At 43.9% G+C, this 15,142-nt stretch overlaps 1 protein-coding gene across 7 annotated transcripts in view; it reads right to left on the bottom strand.

Moving 5' to 3' along the window:
- LOC147018531 (forkhead box protein P1-like) overlaps nucleotides 1–15,142 on the bottom strand; it is a 227,106-nt gene that overhangs the window by 166,517 nt on the left and 45,447 nt on the right. For 6 of the 7 annotated variants that reach the window (XM_085898261.1, XM_085898260.1, XM_085898255.1 and 3 more), the window contains one exon: nucleotides 11,077–11,182. The gene's annotated coding sequence lies outside the window, so the exon portion shown is untranslated. Of the gene's footprint in view, nucleotides 1–9,095; nucleotides 9,169–11,076; nucleotides 11,183–15,142 lie in introns of all 7 variants that reach the window. The other variant, XM_085898257.1, reaches the window with a different exon arrangement.

The raw sequence follows: 15,142 nt of genomic DNA, 5'->3' as shown, positions 1-15,142 counted from the left end.
ATCTTGAGACAAAATTCTTCTTCGTCCAACAATGAGTTCCAAGACATCCACTGGCAACATCAAGGATGGTGGTCTTGAAGAAACTCCACAGCTCTTCAGAATTCCCCAAAGCACCCAGACCCCCCAAATCCACACTCAGCTTGTTCACAAATCCTCAGCTACCCTTTCATCCTTAAGCTTGCCAACATCCAGCCTGGGCTGGGATGGTACCATTCTCCCGGATTTAAGCTGTAACTTCAGCGTTGCTACAACAAGTCTGTGGTCGGTATTGAGGAACTGAGCACTCCGGTAGAGCCTGCAGTTCGAGATCATCCTCCTGCGACCATCAACGAGCACATGGTCAATCTCCTTTGACACACCACCGGTGTTGGATTACCAAGTCCAGCTACGAGCCGATGGGCGCTGAAACCATGAACCAGCCACCCTAAGTCCATGACTTCTTGCAAAGTCAAGGAACATAGTGCTATTGTGGTTCACAGTTCCAGACTCATGGTAACCAACACATGTCTCATAACCATCCTTATCCATTCCAGTCAATTAATTAAAATCCCCCAAGACTATAAAAGCATCTCTCCTGGGGCACTGATTAACCACAGACTCGAGCGTGGCATAGAACACGTCCTTCACGGTGAGATCACTCGCCTCAGTTGGAGCATATACAGAGACCAGGAAAATGACACCCAAGGAGTGATGAATCCTTAGTCTCATGATACGCTCGTTGACCGGAGTTACCTCAATTTTCATTGGAGTCAGCTTATTGGACACAGCTACCGCAACTCTTTGGGAATGGTAACCATCAGAGGGACCAGACCAATAGTAGGTGGAACTACCCACCATGATCTCGCCACTATCTGGTCTCCGAACCTCAGAGAGTGCAGCAATACCGATGTTCGAACGATTGAGCTCAGATTATAACAGAGACAGGTGATTATCCTCTCTCAGGGATAGGACATTCCAGGCACCCACCCAAAGGGACTGCCTCAAGTTAACCGAAGGAGACTGCTGTCTGGTGGATGACACCTCAGCACCACCCTGACACACACTACTGCAATCCAACTCAGGGGTCGCAAAGAGTGGGGGTCCCAAAGGCTTTGCCCCAATCCCATCATCTGATGAGCTGCACAGGAGGTACTCCCCTGGAGTAGATTTTTCTTTTTCTTTGCGTTTTTAGTGTGCTTTGTGGAGTGAAAGGTTTTAGGGTGGCTGGAGTGCAAATCCTGCCACCAAACTCCGATAAAAAAAGTAACCCAACTGCAGGACGATGTCCGCAGACACAGTTGGGCACTAGAAATGGATGGCCGTTGGTTCACAAGGAGCTCCTCTGCCCTTTTACAGGTTTTGTTTTTAATCCTGCTGGGTGTCCATAACCACACACCCTCCTCACCGAGAAACCTGGTGGGGGATATGGTTTAGTCGCCGACAACCCGACCATGAAATAGGTTAGTACGGGTTTACATGGTACCTGTAGCAAGTCACAGATCTAATCTGGCTTGACAGGGAGAGGAGAAGAAAGGGTGTTTCTTTCCTGCCGGGAGCCTTGTTCCTGGAAGGTTGCTCCTGATGTTTTCTGTAATAAGTTAGGTATTTGATTGCCTCACCAATCAACAACTTCTCAATCACATAAGGAAAATTAACTTCTCATTGACCGCCAGTATGGCTTTCGACATTCTCGCTCTGCTGGCGATTTGCCATCCTTAATAACGGATCATTTCATTAGGGCATTGGATCTCAAGGTTGAAGCTCAATCAGTTGTTTTGGATCTCTCATTCATTGTTTTGTTATTGACAAGGTGTGGCAAAAGGGTCGACTATACAAGCTTCAATCAAATGGTGTATCTGGAGAAATGTATTTTCAAACTCTCAAAATCTCACCAAAATTGTTGCCTCTCCCACTAAATTCCTGACTGTTCTTCTAATGAAGACAATTGCTTGATCTATTTTTATGTTCTAATCCTGGTTGCTGTGTTGCCCATGTCCTGCCTCAATTGGTAACTCAGATCATTTCACTTTTTCTGTTCGGGTCTCTTACTCTTCACCCTCAGCTCCAGTTAATTCATTTCACCACACAGTGTGACAGTTTTGGAAATCTGACTGGTAAAGAATTTGTTCATTTCTTGATGATGTGCCAGAGAGCTCAGCTTTAATATTTCATTTCTTGGTCTGGATATGACTGCTGAGGAAATATCCCAATGGATTTGCACTGGCATGGAGACTTATATACCCTCACGTATCAAATTCGCATCTATGGATAACTCTGGCTTGTGTGTCAACAATTCTCATTGTAACCACTTTTTCAAGCAGTACCATGTTCAAGGGTCACTGGAGTGCAATGTCTGTTCTGCACAGCTCGTAACCTCTGTAAAATATTTCTTGAGGATGCTGAGCAGAATATGCACATTTTGTAGCTGATTCTATTGTGGTTCAGTGGCTTGGCACTGGGGACTTTTGGCAAGTTATGAACAGTGTACTCAACGGCAAAACATCTGCTATACCTCTTCTCTTTCATGGACCTAAGGTTGTTACTTCACCTCTGGATGAGGCTAACCTATTTGCACATCGCTTTGCTTCTAATTCTACCCTCAATGATCAGGGACATCCTCTTCCTGATATTCCATCTTGTACAGACACTGATATTCCTGTTCCCATCATCTCTCCCAAGAAGGTTGGCAGAATTATTCATACTCCACATGTCTCAAAAGACTTGTTCTGATGGAATCCCAGTGATTGTTTTGAAAATGTGTTGGTCTCAACTGTCATTGATTCTTGCCAAGCTATGCAACTTTTGTTTGTCAAATTCGGTGTTTCCCTCATCCTGGAAAGTGTCGGCGAAATGAGTACCAGTGTACTGTTCCCGGTGTATGCCCCGGTTAGAATAGGTGTACCATATCCCTGTGTGTCATAAGAGCCGACCAGGGTTGGCGTCAGGAAGGGCATCCAGCCATAAAAACATTGCCTCAAGAAGGGAACCATGATTGCATGGAGCCCGCAAAAAGCTAACCCCTGCTCAGCAGGGGAAAATGGCTGAAATAAGGCTGTTATTTAATTATATATATATATATATATATATATATATATATATATATATATATATATATATATATATATATATATATATATATATATATATATATATATATATATATATATATATAAATGTATGTATATATTGTTACGAATTAGCCGGTTCGGACAGCCACGTACGACCGCTTAAGGCCCAAGCGCAGTCGCACGTCCGCCGAAACCCGAAATTCAGTCGTAGCTTCCGGACAACTCTGGAAACCTGCTACGGGTGCCTTAACGCACCATAAACTGTCAATATTCTGTGCACGCGGTACAGGGTTAATCGCCGAATCTCGATATACCAAAATATCCGCGCAGACAGAAGTACCGATAATTTATATCTCGACGGAACTCGTACAGAAACGAGCCGCTAAGCGCGCTCGTTTCGTGTGCGATGCCGAGCGGTTTTAATCGCCAAGTTCCGTCGGACCAATTGGCCAGTTTAATTTGGCTTTAATAGCCGGCTAATTTCCCGAACGCACCGTGGAAGTCAATGGGAGGAAATGACGCAACGAGCAGATTAACATTCAAACAATGGGGTCATTTATTCATACAGGCATGCAATCAATGGGGGAAAAGGGACAAGACACGAGCAAAGCCTACAGCCGATGTCTACTCGTTTTTATATACAGGCACGTACTTAACCACAATTCTACTTATAAAGACAAGGCGCCACAGAACACTTTCATACAAAACCCCAGAAAAGAACAGGGCTCGTGAGCCTTTATTTCAACTCGGAGCCTGGATGACCGAAGGCTCACAAGAGGCCGGGCAGGTTACCTTGCCGCACCTTGTGGCGACTCGAAGGTCTTCGGGTCGGCGACCCCTGGTGTCTCGGTTCGGTCCTCGCGTCGCAAACGCGCCAGTCGCTTGAGCGGCTTGAGCAACTTGGCGAGCAGCTGCTTGGTCTCCCTCCGTGGCCCGGCTTCGTCGCGGCCCCTTTTGGCGAGCCTGGCCGGTTGGACCTGGTCGGCGACACGCTCGGAGGAGTGAACGGGTCTTTTGCTCTTTTAGAGTTGATGCTCTTTGGGCCCGTTCACTACCTCAGCGACATCGCTCGACCGTCTCAGGGCCGTTTGCCCGGACCACGACGCAGCCTGCTCGACTCCACCGCAGCTGGCAGGACCTCTGGCGCGCGCTCCTCTCCAACGACCTCCGGCTCTCGTCTGGCGCGCCCTCCTTCTCTGCGACTGCCCATCTCCCGAGAGCGATGAATCTCCGCTGACCTCTCCTCTCGAGGTGCGATGAATATCTCCTGATCTCTCCTCTAGAGGTGTGATGAATATCTCCAGTCAGCCCCGAACTCGTTCGAGTCCCGCCCTTATATTGCCCAGGGCGAGCTGCTCTTTGATCTCTCAACCCGAGGCCGGGCTCCGACAATTTTCACCTCTGACCTCTCACCCCTGGTAAGCCTCGCGGGAAACCCCAAGTCCGACTTCACAGGTTGGTGTCGGGGAAACCCTCGTTTTGTTCCGATTATGCAAATCAGCTTGCACCGCGGTGGTTTGCCGCGGCGCACAATGGCGGCTTGAGCAGAGGGAGCGTTGTTTGTCGATGATGATGGCGTTTTTGTAGGAGATGATGGCGTTGTGATGTTTGTTAAAATAAAGAGAGAGAAAGAATAACGGCTACCTCAAAGATTCGCAGCCCAGCACACGAATAAATCCCTTTACACATTGGTGGGGATTCTAACCTGAAACACTTACTTATCGAAATAACTGATCTTCGGGCAACCTGAATGGTGTTTTGTGAATTTCCAAAACCGCAACATATATATATATATATATATATATATATATATATATATATATATATATATATATATATATATATATATATGTATTGTTTAATCAATAATATTAATTAAAGAATTTACCTCACTAAAATAATTCATTCATTATTATTATATCAAATGCAATGCAATAGGAACTTGTTTACATGAAAACCAACCAAACTTAAATAAAAGATGGCAATGGAGTCGAAAGACATTCTCACAAGACCTGACCAAACAATCAGCCAAATATCCTCTTTAACATGATGGAAAAAACCTTCTTAGCACGTTCCACCAAATCATTCTTTACTGAACAAATTCTTGCAAATGTAAGTAGCTGAGATGAAAAGACATCGTAACCCGTTTTAATTGGTACATTACTACCTGGAAAGGTGTTCAAGACTACAGGTAAACTGAAATCATCAACTTTATGATAAAGACTTGTACTAAAACCATTCTGTCAAACTCTAACCAACACATCCAGATATGCAGCAATAATCAAATTTTCACTCCTGTTTGCAATCAGGCTATCTGGATAAATCTTGTGAAGCTGTCTATCAAAAACAATCATAGTTAACCACACAAATATCATCTATATAACGACATGTATGAGATAATGTTTTATCTAATCCTGATTTTTCTCCATCAGTTTCTGCATGAATGAAAATTCACAGAAAGTAAGAAAAATGTCCACTAATAGGGGGCTACAATTCCCACCCATGGGAATACGTTTAACCTGTTGAAACATTATCTCCAAAAAGACACAAAAGTATAAAACAAAATAAAATTAACAGCATCCTTAAACTTCTGCTTATCAAAACAATGAAAACTTGAGTATTTCTTTTTAGAAAAGAATGCTCTATCAAACCTGACACACAAAGACTTATTAAAAGAGTTTTAAAAAAACCTTGTCAATTACTTGAAAGATTGAATCCCTCCAAAAGAACTAAATCCAAATTTGTATATAAAGTTGAAAAATCTAAAACTTCAACTGACTTGATATTGAGGCATCTAATTTATATCTAAGAACTCGAAGGAAGAATTAATGTTCCAGAAAGTGTTAATCCCAGAATTATTCTCAATTGCTAAACAATATTTCCTGAACTGTTCTCTAACAACTTGTAAGCCTGAGTTAACGATAACCGATAACTGTTTGTTAGAACACTGCTTGGCACCCGCTATAAACCTATACTTGTACGGGTTCTTATGAAGCTTTGGAATCCAGAAAAGTCGAGGAATAGACAGATTTACCTCTTTACATTTAATACTGAAATTATTAACTAAAACTTCCTGATGCTCAGAGATAATATCTTGGAGCGACTTATGACAAGGAACATATGTGCTATTTCCTATACAAGTGAAAGTAACCATATCAATGCCTAACTCTCCTCATAAAACCTCCACATAAAACTTTTTACAAACCACAACAAAATTATTAGCATCCTTATCCGCTGGAGCTATTATGTAGCTTTCGTGGAGATTCCAAATGGCTTTACGAACACTCAGCTTATTCAACACTGGTCTAGACTGACCCAATGAAAGCAAGCCCCGACTCCTAAAAAAACTTAATCCTATTATCCAGGCCTTTCACAACTCTGTTAAACCATGCAATAAAAGTGTTTACAAATAACTTGAACTTGGTTCACATTTTGTAAACAAAATTAGAGACAGAATCCACAATTGAAGACCGAATGCAGCTCAAAGGTTGAGTTACTGGTTTCCTATATTTAGCTCCCATTTTCATCAGATCTCTAATTACATTCAAATCCCGAGAAACTACGTGTCCACAAGGACCATATAAAAAAAGAGGAAGACGAACATGCAAAGTTAGTTTCCAAAATGTCCTTTACTATATCTATACTAAGAGTTTTAAGAAGTTTACCATAATTGAATAAGGATTGTCCTATGGTCTTAGTGAAAGAGAAATAAACCTTAAATGGGGGTTTCCCCCTAACTTTGTCTGGTAATAAACTCTCTACACTCATATCCCTAAAAATAGAATGAAGCTGAAGCCAATCTATCTGCTTGCTAGAAAAAAAATCACAAACTAAGAACTCGTGGATCTGATCAACTTTGGGAGTAGACTTCTTTATCAGAACCCTGCTACAAAAAGCTTCAATCAAAAACGAGCACATGTCATATGAACCTGCTAAACTCCAGAGAATATTAGCTAAGACTTGTTTGGAACATGACCTCATAAGAACATAAAAATCATGAAAAACCTTTCCTTCATAATCAAAATTCCTCCTCCCACCCCTTCCCCTGCTCCCTCACATCCTCCCCCTCCCTCCTCCCATCTCACCCTTTTCCTCCCTCCTCCCACATAGGTGCCCGGCATTTGACATACATCTGTTGCATGACCACAATTAAGCACATATTTGGAGACAAACATTTATTTATCACACAACACAAACATCCATAATGTATCAGATCAGATGCCTGTGTCTTGGATGTTTTCCTCTTCTTTTTCTGTATTTTGTGTGTTTGTTTTGCTTTAACTTTATCAAACTTTACTGCAGCCTCTTATCTTGAGTGGCTATACGCCTTGTTTGGGGCTATTTCCAAAAATAAATAAACATTTTAATTCTCGAAGTTTCTCCAACAACTACAACTCAATTCAACTTTGCTTTATTTGGTAAGCATGGGGATGTGCAATGGCGTGCTCTATTTTTTTGGGAACCACCTAAATTTCATTTCAATGTTGTTGGTCTCTCTGAGACATGGCTGAAAGATGACAGTCATGTTTCTTTTAACAGAGTATTCAAATTTTTGTCAATATAGATAAGCAAAATCTGGTGGTGTTGTCACAATGTATGGACATAATACATCTTCTGATGATATTACCAATTGACAATATATGTGATTTTATATTTACAGAAAATGGTCAGTTACATGCGAAACTTGAAGGACACTAGGTAGAGCGCATACCTCTGCCATGCAATGCCTGATCCATGAGAACATATCTGGCAAAATACATTTTTGAGATATCGTGCTATACAGTATATCGTTTTTGGCCCCATTTCTCAATGGTGAAGAATCACTTTAAAAGTTCTAATCATCGGATCCGGATCCGGATCTTCACCAAAATCTAATCAGTTCGTCCTTGTCACACATCAAACGTGTCCACAAAATTTCATCCGGATCCGTCCAAAACTTTTTGAGATATCCTGTACACAAACAGACAAGCCAGTAGGCGGAGATGGGTCGCCGAGCATGGAAACTATAAGATATAGAGCAAAATGGATGTCATATAGCGGATAGGGAATCACCTTAAGATGATGCATATCAAATCTCATCCAGTTCCATCTAATGGTAGCTACTCGGTATCCATTTGAATGAAAAGTACCGAAAATGCGGTTTGAAATCGGAAATCCCCAAAGTTCGAGGGGGTGCTGTGGGTGAACAAAGATCTAAATCGAAAATCCGGCTCGATAGTTTGTGCAAAATGTATTCCAGACGATTAGTGTGAATTTTCATGACCATCCGACCATAACCCTAGGAGGAGTAGCATTTGGTGCGAAGGCACCTCCAGCTCTCACATATTATCGATTTTTGCACTAATTGACCTTTGACCCCTGACCTAAGCGAAATCGGGCAATATGTCCTGAGGCAAAGTTGTAGTACTCATTGAGTACCATGAACCTGCAGAGTTTCATTCGTATCGATGCACTCACCTGGTCGCTAGGGGGCCTTCAATTTTTGCCAATTTTCGCGCATACCCTAATTATAGGGGGCGCTGCGGGTAAAGTATTCCATATATCACAAAAACGGGAATATATTTGATAGAGCATCACCTGTAGATCATTCGTGCCAAATTTCATAACCCTACGTGGGATAATGGCTTTCGGAATTGATTTCGTGTGAACGGTACCGATTTTGAAGGTTTTTCGGTTGTTGCTAGGGAACCAAAGCGTCCCTAGCAACCATCACAATTTCCAAAGCACAAGGTCATAAGATGAACCTACCACCCGAGTTTGGTCAAAATCTGCCCACGTTTACTTCCAATTATGCTGATGACAAACGAACAAACATCCAAACAAACATCCAAACAAACAGACAGAATTACTGACAATAAGGGTCACCTATTTCGGCGACCCAAAAGAAAAGGGTGAAAACATAACCTCCTTCACCTTCAGTGGCGGAGGTAACAAACAGACAAACAGACAGACATGGCTCCTTTTATAATATCGTTTTCTTTTTGTATGCATTGTCGAGGCTAAGATCCAGGCTTTCAATGGCATCTTGGATGATGCTATCTTGTCTACCTGTTTGTGGTGAGGATGTTGAGGTCGTAGAGAGATTCACTTTCCACGGAGAGAGCGAACACAAAACGCACAGCTGGTGGGGCATGAAACAAGAGGGGCAGGAGAGGGAAGGACAAAACAGTGGGGAACAGACATTAGTGTAGGAGATCTGTGGAAGGGAGAGGGATGGGATGGAGAACACAAGATATGCAAGATGGACATTATAGGGACTTTCAGGATGGAAGCAGGGAATTTGAAGAAGGTGGGATTGGGGTGGATTAACGGGGGTAGAAAAGATCAAGGTTTTGGGTGGGGGAAGATAAGAGGTGGTGGTGAACGCTGTTTTGAAGGCCTGGAGGGAAGAATGGGATTGAAGAGAGTGTGGGAGTTCATTCCAAAGGCACGAAAAAAGAGGAATGTAAGAGTGAAGGTGAGCAGTGATTCGTGATTTTGGTATTTTTACCAGAAGGGGGTTGTTGGTGGACCTTGAGCGCCCTGTGGAAATATGGTGGGGAAAAATCGCAGACAGAGCGGGGGGGGGGGAGACCGGAGAGAAGATGGTAGAAGACAGAAAGACCACCGACCTGCCTGCGGTGAGAGAGTGAGAGGCCCAAAGACAGTCTCACCATGGGAGCTACCAATGATCCTAGATACCTTGGTTTCCACAGCGTGAAGCCGAGAAAGGTGAGAGGCAGGAGCACCAGCCCAGAGGGGAGAGCAGTACTTCATCAGGCTGCGGACAAAAGCTTTGTACTGTATGTGGTCAGGAGCTCAAGTGGGCCAAGGAAGAACTTTACATGACGTATTGTATGACGTCTCCACTCGATCATCCTCCCTCTGACGTCACACCGACCAATCATGAGCCTCGGGGGCGTGGCCTGCCGGTCACTGTTCTTGGGGGCGGGGTTTCGCCAGCTGATTGTGTTCTGCCTGCATTGGTAGCTGGTTCGGCCATTGTTGTAATTGTTGTTGTAAAACATGGTCCTTTTATGGCCGGCTTTGTAAATGCAAAAACGTTGGAAAAGGTCACAGGGGACAATCACATACTGGAAGAAACTAGCCTTGGACCCTCCCTAGTTAACACAGCACCACCCCCCATGTGGTGACACGTAAACAATCTTAAGCTCACAGTTTTCCCGACTTAAATTACATTGAGATGTCTTCGACCCGTCCACGGACCATGCGACACTATACAATCCTACCTTTACTAAGAGATCCCTCCATCTACTCCCACAAATGTGACAGTATTAACAACCACATACCAAGTCATTTTGTGAACTCTGATTTTACCTGGGAATATAATCAATATAACCATGGCAGAATCGGAGAATCCAAATAAATAATGGACTCCCAGATCAAAATTATCTTGGTCATGTAAACAATAACAAATAATGTGCTTAGATTGGAACAACAACTTTGTCAAACAGGATGCGTCTGCAACCTCATATCATAACCTGAGTTGTATAAAGTTAGAAAAATTTAAGAAAAGCAAATAAAACACTTTCACGATGAGCATGACCCTTTACAAAGGTTCCCATAAGTACTGTATATCTGTCAAATAATTTCCATGCAAGAATGGTATTTTGACCAATTAGTCCATCAAGCTTTATTCACACACCATTTATCAGTGTAACTGTCTTCTGCAAGGGTGTTCCAAAAGAACCAGTGCAGTCGAAACTTAACACCACTTTTGAAAAATGATGTCTTTCAGAGAAAAGTATTCATTGTCAAATACAACAAAGACACGGTGGGTATTCCACTTGAGCGAATCAATGATACAAGCAAGTAAACAAGCATACATGTTAATTTTAAGGTTAACAAACACATGAAACAAAAGTATTTCGTTCAGTGCACTTACTTTTGAAACACTTTGGATATATCAATCCCATTATTGCCCTGAATCTAATCTATATATACATCCCTTTACAATAAATGTATACATTTCATGCATCATCACCTTTCTTACATCCCCCCACCACTACCCAAAGTCATCACCACCCACCTCCACTCAAGTTGAGGTGTTGATGTGGAAAATGCAGATCGCCATCTCTGCATGCAAGTCACCGTTGAACTTGTAGTGGCGAGGGTGTGGGGTTTACAGGTGAAGCCTAGAAGGTGACACAAATATTAATTTGTTGTAACATGAACCTCGACTTTGAAAAAGCAAAAAATACCTTCAGATCATGATTAATTCAGAGTGAAAATGTAGATATTGTGTCATCGTGAGAGGAGGACTACATGAGGGGGAACTTCATGTATGCACATTTATTCGACGCTCCAATGTTTAAGATGTGGATTGATATTTGGTACATTTTCAAAATATGTGAGATGCGACACTGCATATGAATCAACAAAATGTTTTGTTTCATTAATTATAATTATAGTAGTTTCCTGCTTCGTCAATGAGTGACCTGCTTCCGAAGTTAAGTAAACCGCTCCAAACTTGTGATTGTTGTGGTCGATGGTCGTCCAATCACTGTTTGTTTCATTTCTTATTCGTATCGTGTGCTCATCGCTATGTCTTTGCAGGCCTGTCTGGTTATTTAATCTTGTGCATCTGGCTCGGCTTGTGAGGTCTGGTAGGTTTTCAACAGGCCTGCTTTCTCACCCATGGACTCCTTGCTAAACTCTATTCCTTCCTCATCCTTCTTTCCTTTGACTTGTAATTTTTTTTTCCATTTTGCCTTCCCTCTCTGCAGACCTTGATAAAATCATGAGCTGGTCCAACACTTCTGTTAGACTGCCTGACAAACCCTCCCATGTACTTCCTAAACAAACCCCTCAAAGATGTTTAGTCACCTAACTTTTGGTCCCACCATCAGCCATGATCTTTCTTGTGCAAACCACATATCTAAGTTGTCGTCCAAAACCAGCTAACTCCTGGACATCCTCCGTCATGCAAAGTATTTCCTTGGCACATCTGAAATTTCACCAGGTCTTCATGCTTCGCACCATGCTCAGTTTGACGCAGAGAAACCAAGGCCTCATAATAACTGGTATCCCCTGTAATGAAGCACCCAGAGCAGTCAAGCTCCACACCAAAGAGGTCAACGAGTGACCATATCCTTGCTCTTCGGGTCCTCACGGGATGTAGATGAGAGTTTCGGCAGGGACTGCCTGCAGCCTATGTTGATCGCTGCAAAACGTTTGATTCAGTGAATCGGGATGCCCTCGAGACTCTAGAGGATTCTCGGTCTTTGTGGGGTGCCACCAAAATTGATCATTCTGATGTATGAACTATACTCTGGAACTGAGAGTGCTGAGAGATGTGGTGGTTCCATCTCGGACTTATTTCTATTTGTTAATGGAGTTAATCGGAGGGTGTGTACTGCCCCCCAATTTTCAGCGCTTGTATGGACTGGATTCTGGGGAGGATATCAAAGAGATCAAGCTGCGGTGCATCGTTTGGGAATGCCAATAGCTCTGATCTTGAGTTCGCAGATGATGCAGTCATCTTTGTGGAGACTGGATATCCATTTTGGGGCCCTCAAGGTGCTGAATGAGGAGTAAGAGCTGCTGGGATTACGGGTTTCCTGGGTCAAAACTAAGATCCAGGCTTTCAATGACATCTTGGATGCTGTTATCTTGTCTGTACCTGTTTGTGGTGAAGATGTTGAAGTCATGGAGTGATTCACTTACCTTGGCAGTGATATTCATATCTCTGCAGGTTGTGAGCCGAAGGTCAACAGACGTCTGGGTCGGGCCTTGGGAGTCATGGATTCATGGATTCACTGGATCATGGGGTGTGGCGCTGCCGGTACCTGTGTGGGAGGACGAAAGTCCGAGTCTTCAGGTCCTTTGTGCTTCCAGTCTTGCTCTAAGGATGTGAGACTTAGACTCTGAACAGGGATCTGAGACTTAACTCTTTCGGTACCAGGTCTCTTCGGAGAATCCTTGGCTATCGCTGGTCAGACATTGTGTCCAACGAGCGGTTACTGAGACGAGTGACTCAGATGAGATTTGTTACCGGTATAGTCCATGAGTGTCAATTGCGGCTGTGTGGACATGTGGCTCATTTCCCTGACACTGATCTTGCTCACCAGTCTCTCAACAAGGGATCCTCGTGAGTTAGGAGGCCAACGGGCCAACCACATGCCTTGTGGTTGCAGCAGGTTGATCGGCATCTTAAGGAGATAGGGATTGGCCAGGCATCTGCCTGGGGGATGGCCAGATGGAGGTTCCTGGAGTACCGGCATAAAGTGGACACAGTGACACGCTGCTCTGACGCATGCTCCCATACCTGACCTGACCTGTGATGAAGCTGAATCTCTGAGTGTATTGCTTTCACACTGCAGACCGGGAATGGTCCGTCTTCTTTCGCCTCCTTTTCAGTCTTCCACCCTCTTCTCTTTCCATACCATCTCCATCTGGTTTCTGCAGGGCGCACATGGTTTTATGGTAACCCACTTCGGGTGAAACTCCAAAAATAGAGGCTCACTGCTCAACTGCACCCATCCGTTACTCTCATCTCTTGCCTGTGGAATCAACTTCCTCAGTCTGTTCAATCTCATTTGTCCCTCATCTTCAAGAAAGTTGTTCACCACCATGTCAGATCATCCCCCAACCAAAACCATGATCGTTTCCAGCCCAATCCCACCTCCTTGCAATTTTCCTCATTTTCCTTTCTGAGAGTTTGCTTTTGTATCCATCTTATCTACCCCATGTGTCCTCCCTGAGCCCTGATTCTTCTCCACATCACTAATTTCTCCAAGCCTCCCTCTATTTTGTCCCTCAACTCTGCTGTTGGTGTGTCTTCCCCTCCACCCCCACCCTCTTTCTCTACTGTTCCTTTTGCTCTGTAATGTAGTGATCCATTCTTTGTTGTAGCTCCTCCATGAGCCTCAAATTTGTATGCAAAAAAAACAACCTCTGACAGAGATAAATGCAAGTAATTAAATGTAGTCCAAGAACTACAGCACTTTTAAGTATATAACTGAGGCCAAAAGGTTTGAGAATGGTTCCTGAACCAGAATTTTGTGCTGAATCCAAAAATCTATTTCTTGATTGCTGCATCCTCTGCGTCTTGGGTGAACAAAGCAGTTTTTTGTTATGTCCACACTAAAATTTTCTCCGAAAGCTGAAAAATCATTTTTCTTTGCAGATGTTTATTGCAATACTTCGTTCTGATTCCTGCATCCCGCTGTGGGAGTGCTTCGTTCTGGTTCCACAATGCTGTTGTGGGAGTGGTTCGGTGCGATTCCAATGTTCCGCTGTGGGAGTGCTTCGTTTTGAATCTGGCGTGCCACTGTGGGACTACTTTGGTGTGATTCCAATGTGCCGCTGTGGGAGTGCTTCGTTTTGAATCCGGCGTGCCACTGTGGGACTACTTTGGTGTGATTCCAATGTGCCGCTGTGGGAGTGGTTCGGTGCGATTCCAATGTGCCGCTGTGGGAGTGCTTCGTTTTGAATCCGGCGTGCCACTGTGGGACTACTTTGGTGTGATTCCAATGTGCCGCTGTGGGAGTGGTTCGGTGCGATTCCAATGTGCCGCTGTGGGAGTGCTTCGTTTTGAATCCGGCGTGCCACTGTGGGACTACTTTGGTGTGATTCCAATGTGCCGCTGTGGGAGTGCTTCGTTTTGAATCCGGCGTGCCACTGTGGGACTACTTTGGTGTGATTCCAATGTGCCGCTGTGGGAGTGGTTCGGTGCGATTCCAATGTGCCGCTGTGGGAGTGCTTCGTTTTGAATCCGGCGTGCCACTGTGGGACTACTTTGGTGTGATTCCAATGTGCCGTTGTGGGAGTGCTTCGCTCTGATGCCACTGTGGGAGCAGTTCGGTCTGATTCTGGCATGCCGCTTTGGGAGTGGTTCAGTCTGAATCCAATGGCTCGTGAATGCCTTTTGCAAGACGGAGTGTGGGGCTCGAGGAGGTCCGAGTGTGGGAGTCGAGGAGTATATATGGAGGAGCATATTGAGGGTCGAACTGAGTGGCTTTTGAACCGAACTGAAAGAACAGTGATTTTTTTGTGAAATGCATTCACTTGTTGTAAGCTGAATAAGCATGACTTTAAGGTATTAAGGCAGAGCGGGACATAAGGAAGGGGAGGGGAAGGGTGGGGGGGGAGAA

This window comes from Eptatretus burgeri, chromosome 10 (genome assembly GCF_056783735.1).
Source record: "Eptatretus burgeri isolate ZD-2024b chromosome 10, Ebu_testis_v1, whole genome shotgun sequence".
In the NCBI taxonomy this organism is placed as follows: Eukaryota; Metazoa; Chordata; class Myxini; order Myxiniformes; family Myxinidae; genus Eptatretus; species Eptatretus burgeri.
This window is presented reverse-complemented; position numbering and strand designations above follow the sequence as displayed.